The sequence below is a fragment of the Dipodomys merriami genome, unplaced genomic scaffold (genome assembly GCF_024711535.1).
Source record: "Dipodomys merriami isolate MVZ:Mamm:240054 unplaced genomic scaffold, mDipMer1.0.p SCAF_3, whole genome shotgun sequence".
In the NCBI taxonomy this organism is placed as follows: domain Eukaryota; kingdom Metazoa; phylum Chordata; class Mammalia; order Rodentia; family Heteromyidae; genus Dipodomys; species Dipodomys merriami.
This window is the reverse complement of record NW_027204492.1, coordinates 65,634,025-65,643,218: the sequence shown is the minus strand read 5'-3', so window position 1 is coordinate 65,643,218 and position 9,194 is coordinate 65,634,025.

Genomic DNA, 9,194 nt, shown 5'->3' with positions numbered 1-9,194 from the left:
TAGTTTCTGGCCAGAGAAACAAGGTCAAACGCTTAAGTTTCTGCACTTCCAGTGGTTCCTGGTATCTCCAGCTGAGTGGACATCTTTCTGTGACCAGTGGGTGCCACGCCACCTTCTGTGGAGTCTGCGTGAGAGATCGTGTTAGACAAAAAGCTTCAAGGAAGCAAGCCTGCAGGAATGGGGTGTTGGTTCAAGGTTTCCCATACACTTGGCTGCACCTTTATAGCCTCTACCTTTATTCTTACTATATTCTCTTGGCTGTATATTCATTGCCTTTATTCTCATTTTGGCTATTTTTCTATTGATCCGCGAACAGAGCATGTTGTATCTTTCCAGTCCAATAGAGACAGCCTCTCTAAGTAATAAAGACTAAGACCAAAGATTAAATGTGGGCAATACCCCAATCAATCTATCATCTGATGTAACGTTGCCTCCAGAAACTCCTACAACTTCACAAGCGGTTTTGCAGCTCACACATAGTAAATATAGAGACTTAAAATTTCCAGATATGTCCAACAGACAAAATCAATGAATTAAACTAAGTTAGAAAGAGTTATCCCAGTAGTTCAGAGAGTTCTAAAAAAGAAGGGACCTCTGATTATAAAAGAAAAAGAAAGATTCTCCCAACAGTTATGATTAAGTTTAGTCCAACTTACGTTATAGGGAATAGATGGTGGTTTCACACAAAATATAAAGTTAGTAATATCATATTTCCTGAACCAACCAAAGAAACATTTCCTTATACAGGAGCTTATAAAGATGAAAATAGTTGGATAAAAATAAAAAATAAAAAGAGTACAATATAAGTATAGCCCTGTTTTAGGTTGGTTAATTATTAAACATAAAAAGGCTGAATAGATGACGCATTCTATTAAACAATATGCTAGACTTGTTTTGCACCACTTAGCTTAAACAGTTGGTGGGATAGTCATCAATTTTCATGTAATTCATCAATGCTTTGCCTTTTAAAAAAATTGATTACGTGCTTAAATAAACAAAGAATCTATGTCACAATCACACACTGTATAAAAATGTTAATTCTCCTCAATAAAGATACACTCAGATGCCACTCTTTTGTTTTTTGTTTTGTTTTTTGTTTTTTTTTTTTTTGAGTCCGATTGTGGGGCCTGAACTCTGAGCCTGGGCGCTGTCCCTCAGCTCTTCAGCTCAAGGCTAACGCTCTACCATTTGAGCCACAGTGCCACTTCTGGCTTTTTTCTTTTTGCTTATGTGGTGCTGAGGAATTGAACCCAGGGCCTCAGAGGCATGCAAGGCAAGCGCTCTACCACTGAGCCATCTTTCCAGCCCTAGATGCAACTCTTTTGAGTCTGTGTCTGTTTGTCACTTCTCCGACTCCTTGCCCACCTATCCCGAGATCCCTGTCCCGTCGGTTCCGGTGCTCCGGCAGAGCTGGTCCGTGGCAAGTAATAACATCAAACAGTTGGGGTTTTTCCCACCTACTTATTTTAGTATGTTTGTTATTGAACCCATTCCAAATTCTTTTCATCCTGTGGCTTGGGCTCTGTATTTACAGGACTGGGCATTGTTTACTTCCAAATCTTGTGGATGATATTTGGGAGGTAGAGGCACCTTCCAGAAGACTCTATGGATAGAATTTCTAGTCCTCAGTCACACTACTCAATTTATTCTCAGAATCCAATGTCATCTTTATGTTGTTTACTTATAGATACTTTCCACAATCGCATATTTTACATATTAATATTCTTAATTTCCATCCTCCACACACTCTCCATCACTATTCTTTCTCTTTTATAGGACATGGTTTGCTTAGGAACATTAATTCTCTGAATGTGAGCACTAGGACTTCTAAACCATATTTTCTCACAGACTCTGAAGTTACTGAATGGATATCACTATAAAAGGATAGGACAAAAGATGGTTTGTGTAGTGAATTGTATTTATAGTTTAATCCTGCCTCCTTAAGATAGGCAGACAGGGGCTGGGAAGGTGGCTCAGTGGTAGAGCACGTGCCTTGCATGCATGAGGCCCTGGGTTCGATTCCTCAGCACCACATAAGCAAAAAGAAAAAAGCCGGAAGTGGCACTATGGCTCAAGTGGTAGAGCACTAGGCTTGAGCTGAAGAGCTGAGGGACAGTGCCCAGGCTCAGAGTTCAGGCCCTACGACCGGACCCCCCCCCCCAAAAAAAAAAGATAAGCAGACAGAGACAGCAAAAATGAGAAAAAATCTTACCATAGAAAGAAACAGACAGAAATGATCAGGGTAACAGGAAGACAGACAACTAGGATGGACTTGGTGGCAGACAGAGATTGACATCTCTTAGTCATATAGAGAAAGCTCAACACATGGACAATCTCAGATGATTGATAAAGAAATAGTAGATTTGAAAATACAAAAAGACATATACAGATAGAAGTAGAAATAGACAGAAAATGAGTTCAAAGAACAGAGAAAGACACAGGAAGGGAGAAACAAAGGTAATTACTAGCAGAGACAGAGGTAAGGACTTGTAGGGGGCTGGTCAATGTGATAGACATGGACAGAAAGATAGCATGAGTGACAGGGACAAACAAAGAGGAAAGGAGGAAAGGACAGAGCAAAGGAGAAGGGAGGGAAATAGAGGAACTAAATGGAGAGAAGTACAGAGACAGAAAGGAAAAATACATAGAGAGACAGTCTCTACATCTCTTACAGACAGACAGACAGGCACAGACAGACAGACAGACAGGCACAGACAGACAGACAGACAGACAGACAGACAGACAGACAGATAGATAGATAGATAGATAGATAGATAGATAGATAGACAGATAGAGAAACTGAAAGATAAAGCAAGTAAGCCACAAGACACATAATTTAAAAGATAGACAAACTGAGAAAGAGATAGTGATAGATGGAGACAAATTTGGAAAATAATCTAAAGATAGACATGGATGCAGGTAGAGACAGATGAAAAATTTCAGAGACAGAAAAAATATTACTGAGAGAGACTGTGCTTCACTCAAACAGAGGTACAATTGCCTGCTTTTGATACACTTAGTTTATTCTTAGTTAGGTTGATGGTTTTGTGTAGCACCCTGCCAAAACTGAATATCTTGCTCTATTCCAGTTTACTTAAAGGCTATAAAACAAAGTATATGTGGGAAGCTTTGCTTCTTTCAGACATGGCATTCGTGACAAAAAAATACTTAAGTGGAAACAAAAAGGCTGCTATTTATTTTTTAAGACATATTTTTATTGTAAAGATACTGTACAGAGGGGTTACAGTTACATGAGTAAGGTAATGAGTACATTTCCTATTGAGCATTGTTATCACCTCCTTTGTTTTTCCCCTATCATCCCTTCCCTCCCCACCTCCACAATTCCACTCAGGCTGATATTTCCAGGCAGAAAAAATGGCAATAGTCAGGGATCAGTTTAAATCAGCTGTTTAGCTAATATCCTACCACCATTTGTACCTGATAAACATTGTTCTATTATAAACAGTAAAAAGCAATCTGAAGACTTAGTTATTTGTTTAATGAAACAAAATTAAATGTCACAGTCAACAAAAAAGTTTCTAAAGTTCCCCGGTAAAGATTCTCTCTTTTTTTTATGAAATGGTGTCCTGAAACAAAATTGCTTCAGAATTTTATATCAAGAAAGTCAAGTGATTAGAGAAAAACTCTTATTTTTAACCATACAATAATAATTATATTCTCTTTCATCAAGTAGATTGAAAAACATAGATGAGATTGTTATTTGCAACTGGTTAGGTAAATAAAGAATACGGGAACACAGAAATAAGAAAATGTAAACTAAAGAGCAGATATAAATATATGTAACAGCAGGCCCTTAATTGGGCAAACTCATGTTACTTCATTCAATTATTATAACACTGGTATGCAAACTGCACATGGAAAAGATTTTCAAAATTTTTAAGGAGAAAAACGTACATGAAGACTCAAAAGTAATTTCTTTGCTGGGTGGCAAAGGATACTTTTTAATTGGGAAGAGAAATATAAACCCATAAGAGAAACATCAATTTCAAGTAAGTAAATGTTCAAAGTAGTTTATTACTTATTTTTTGAGTTCGTCTTACGTAAAAGATTTTTTACACCTTTTCAAAGTATATATTTCATATATGTAGGACTCTTAGAGTTTTCAATTGTTTGACATTCCATAACCGCAAAACTCACTCAATGAAATAAAAACAAGTGAAACATTTGAGAAGTGGTGATAGTTTTCAAGTTACAAGTAATTTCAAACCAACCTTTTCTAATCCCTTCTAGAGTATCTCTCCATTTTGGATTAAACACCTTGTAATCTACCTGTGGATTACCAGACTGAAACATCCCCCCAACACACAATGCCAAGTGTTTCCTATTGTATTTCAAAGCCATTATATTTCAAAGAAAAGGTTGCCAGTTCTGTTCTTTAGGAGGAGCAATAAACATAGTTGTGCTGGTAGCTTTAGTGTGGTCTTGTTTGTAAACATTTGGGTAAATGCCCAAAAGTGGGATTGCTGGGTCATAGGGGAGCTCTATGTGAAGTCTTTTCAGGAACCTCCATACTGCTTTCCAAAGTGGTTGAACAAGTTTACACTCCCACCAACAATGAAGTAAGGTTCCCTTCTGTCCACATCCCCTCCAGCATCTGTTGTTGTTAGAGTTCTTGATTATAGCCATTCTAACTGGGGTGAGGTGGTATCTCAATGTTGTTTTGATTTGCATTTCTTTTATGGCTAGGGAGGTTGAGCATTTCTTCATGTGTCTATTGGCCATCCTTCTTTCTTCTTCAGAGAAGTTTCTCTTCAAGTCTTTAGCCCACTTATTTATTGGGCAGTTGTTTACCATAGCTAAGATATGGAACCAACCCAGATGCCCCTCAGTAGATGAATGGATCAAGAAAATGTGGTATATATACACAATGGAATTCTATGCCTCCATCAGAAAGAATGACATTGCCCCATTTGTTAGGAAATGGAAAGGCTTGGAAAAAATTATATTAAGTGAAGTAAGCCAAGCCCAAAGAAACATAGGTCCCATGGTTTCCCTTATTTGCAATATCTAGTATATGTATGAGTCAAGCAGAAAAGGTCAGATAATGTGATGTTAGGAAAATGAACACTTAGATATGTATTTAAATGTTTTTTCTTTCATGCATTTGTTTCTAACTCATTTATAAGATTATTTCTTTGTTGCTTTGTATGTCCCTCCCCCACAGTATAACCCCTGCTTTCACTATATTTGATGTCGGTATAATTTGTGGAGGAGATGGGGAAAAACAAGTCGTTTAAGGATACAGGTGGACCCGTTGCAACTATGAGAAGTACAAGTTGTCATGTGGAAAACGAACTTTACAATTTTGGTGCGGGGGGGGGGGATTGGGTGGGGATTGGGGGGGAGCGAAGGGGGGGAGGCTGGGAAGGGATGTGAAGGGTAAACAAAGGAGGAGGCTGCAATGCTTGATAAGAAATGTACTCAATATCTTGCCCATGTAATTGTAACCCCTCTGTACAGTATGTTCACAAAAAATTAAAATTAAAATTAACAAAAGAAGGAGGAGCAAATACAACCCATCCAAATCAAAATCTATTCAAATAATTTTTTTCAGCAGTGGAAAGGAAACCTGGGCTGTGACATATGCTAGGCCAATCCTCTACACTGAGCTGCACTCCTATCCCCTAAATACAACTGAACATCAAAAATATATAAAGAGCAAAAGGCCATCATTTGGCTTCATTTTACATAGGTAACTCATGACTGAATGCCTCAGAAAAAACTATGTTGTAAAGGTATACTCAGAAAATAAAACTGCTTTCAACCACTACACAATCTGGGATTTAAATGCAAGTAAAGTTTAGATAAAATAAGTATTAGGAAAAAAAGACCAAGCAGAGTAAATAATACCCATGCAGTCTGGAAGAAAATTAAGTACTGTACTCAGTGGCAGAAAAATGAGGAAAAGAGGAAAAATGGAATGAATCCAGGGGTGTTGGTAATGGTGATGATGATGGAAGTGGGAATGAGTGAGGCAGAGAAATGATAAAAAGAGAAATTATACTGTCAACTGAGAGAAATCACACTATCCTAAAGCAAAGTGTACCCTCAACACTCATTTTAAAATACTACAGGAAGTGCATGAAGTTTTTTTAAGTAATTTCAGTAAGAGTGGTGGAATCGTTAAAGTAGGCTCAAAATTTCTCTCTAAGAGTGGTGGAATCGTTAAAGTAGGCTCAAAATTTCTCTCATCAGTTGGTGTCTGCTAAGCAATGATGCAGAGGTTGATGGGTGGTAAATCAGGAAAAGTTGTGATATTAACAGCACTACTGAGTTCTGGAGGTATCTTGTGAGCCTTAATACATATGCTTCTGGTCCCTTTACCTCTGTAGACAGTCTTGAACTTTATAGGTTACGTTGCAACAAACCTCAGACACAGTGGATCATCAGAGGTGAACAAATACAGTTAGTCTCAAAGAGGCAGGTAGAATCTTGAATATATGTGAATACCCATGAATCCAGGGAAGAACTGCTCAGTTCTCTATTCTGCTTCAGGAGTCTTCCCTCTGGGCAGTATCACTCTCTCCAGGGATGTACAAGAAATTATATGCCACATATATGGGGAAAATCACATCTTGGTTTTCTAGGTTCCCCACCACTAGCTCTTCACACATTTTCAGACAAAGCACTCTGTATTCTGTGTTCTTTATGAAAATGACTCTTCCACCCCTGTCCAAGGAGACCAGGAGCAGGCAGAATGCAATTTTTCTCTGTCAGAGTAAGCTGAACCCAAAGCCATATGTATCATTCAATGCACTGTGACGGAACACAATGCGACGGTTGGTGTAGCACACCACCAGGTCCCAGGCAAAGCTGAAGCAAGTCCACTTCCAGGTTCATTGTTCATCTCTGTGGAGCAGGCCTCCACATCACGTGTTGTGCCCCTCTATTTCTGGCAGGTGGATATCCTCTGTCCCAGTATCCTTGGTCTGCTGAGCCTGGAGGAGTAACAACCAGTGCTCTTTGTACACAAGGGCCACCCATGTGACAGGGATCAGTGCATTCTGCTCAATGACTTGTGCAGAAGACAGGTCAGAGATTATGTAGGCAAGCCAAAGCTGCTGGAACACTGGCATGAAGGCTCTGCCTTGCTTGGTGTCTAGGAAGAGGTCCCCTCTGACTCTGTCTTCCACCTGGTGACCCATAAGTCGACATTAGTCTGCAATGACCTTTTGGGACCCATCCACGTGGGCTGTAGGAACATCTACTTTTTCAGCATGTTGTATACATCTATCTCCACTCCATCCACCAAGAGTTCTAATCAGGCAATGAGTTCTTTCATCAGGTCTACAGGGATTTCTAGCAAAAGTTCCATAGTATGCTGGATCGACAGGTTATCCAACAACTACCAATGGCAAATGGCCCTGAGGGTCTGGAAACTGTAGTTCTCAGCAGAGTAGTAGTAGTAGTGGTGGTGGTGGTGGTGGTGGTGGTAGTAGTGGTTGCACGTGGTCTTGGCATTGAAAGTTTCCTTCATGACCTCCTTGTACTGTTCAATTAGATTGTCCAACTGGAGCATGCTGGCTGTGGCCAGAATGGAAATGACTCAGCTTGGAGGGATGACCACAACACCCTGATACAAGGAGCCCCAAACCGCTTGCAATGATTTGGTATTAATGTTCTCATAGGGCATCTGTGTGTCTATGGTATCCATGCTGGACTCCCACCAGGCACCGCTGAACATACTAGCAAAATACCCTGACTGGTACAGGTAGACCCTGTGCAAGTTCCACTCCAACCCCAGGGCCCTGATCCGTATGTCACTGCCCTTAACCTTCAGGAACAGCGCTTTGTAAACAGTCTTGCCTTTGGCCTTAGCACACTTGTGGTGAGGGGATTTTGCTCGCATCCCTGCTGGACTCACCTGCTTGCGGCCGCCAAGACTGGTGGTGATGTGGGCCTCTTCACTTTTTCTCTCCTCTTGTACCAGTGCTGCTTCTGCAGCCCCCTCTTCCCCAGAGGCATCTGGTTTGCCCGGAGCATGACCCCCCAAAAGCCACTGCATTTGGCTGTTTAGTGCACCCATGGCTCCACTCTCAAGGACATGAGAATGGCATACTCCTTTCAGTGGCTTGCTTGCCTGACTTGGCTTCCGGAGGCCAAAGGTCAACTCTGAGTGCTGATGGGAACAGTTTAAATTTGCCTTTACCTCATCAGAGGGCGACTGTAAGTAGAGCCATGACAGCTCGACTGCACATTGCTGGCAATGGCTGATGATGCCACCACGGTGGGACAATAAGCCATGATATTCCCCAACTCCACCCACTTTTGCCACTAGCTGAGCAACAGCTAATGTCTGTACCATGAAAACAGGACATGCCATGTCTCCTTAGTCCACAGTCCTGCTAGACAATGACCTACCAAGGAGTAGAAGAAGAGACTTAAAAGAACCAGGTTTGCCAGGAGCCGGTGGCTCATTCCTGCAATCCTAGCTACTCAGGAGGCTGAGATCCGAGGATCGTGGTTCAAAGCCAGCCCGGGCAGAAAAGTCCGTGAGACTCTTTGCTCCAATAAACCACTCAGAAAACCAGAAGTGGCTCTGTGGCTCAAGTGGTAAAGCGCTAGCCTTGAGCTGAAGAGCTAAGGGACAGTGCCCAGGCCGGAGTTCAAGCCCCACGACCGACCAAAAAAAAAAAAGAACTAGGTTTGAGGTGGGGGTACTCTCCAGAGAAAAACAGATGAAAGTTACACAATAGGAAAGGAAGAAATCAGGTTATGCTTATTTTCAGATGATATGATTCTATGTTTAAAAGACCCCTACCCTCCCCATCTTTAGTATTGCTTTTTAAAAAAGCTGTCAGCAATACATCAGGGTGCATATCCAACATGCAAATCTCAGCAGCTTACCAACACAGAACCATTAACTTGTTGAAAGAGATAAGGGAACAATCTCATTCACAAAAGCCTTCAAGAAGTGAAATGCTGACAAATAAACCTAGCCTGGGAGATGAAAAATCTGTACAATACAAAACAAAGATAACTTACACAGTTTTACAAAATTGTAAAAAGGATGTCATTAGAAGACAGACCTCTTATGGCTATAGTACTGAGTACAATCTACACATTTAATGTAATTCCCATGAAAATTACAATGACATTCATAAAATAGTAAAAAATAAATAAAATCCCCAAATTCACAATCCCAAAATTTCATAAACAGCAAAGGATAGAAT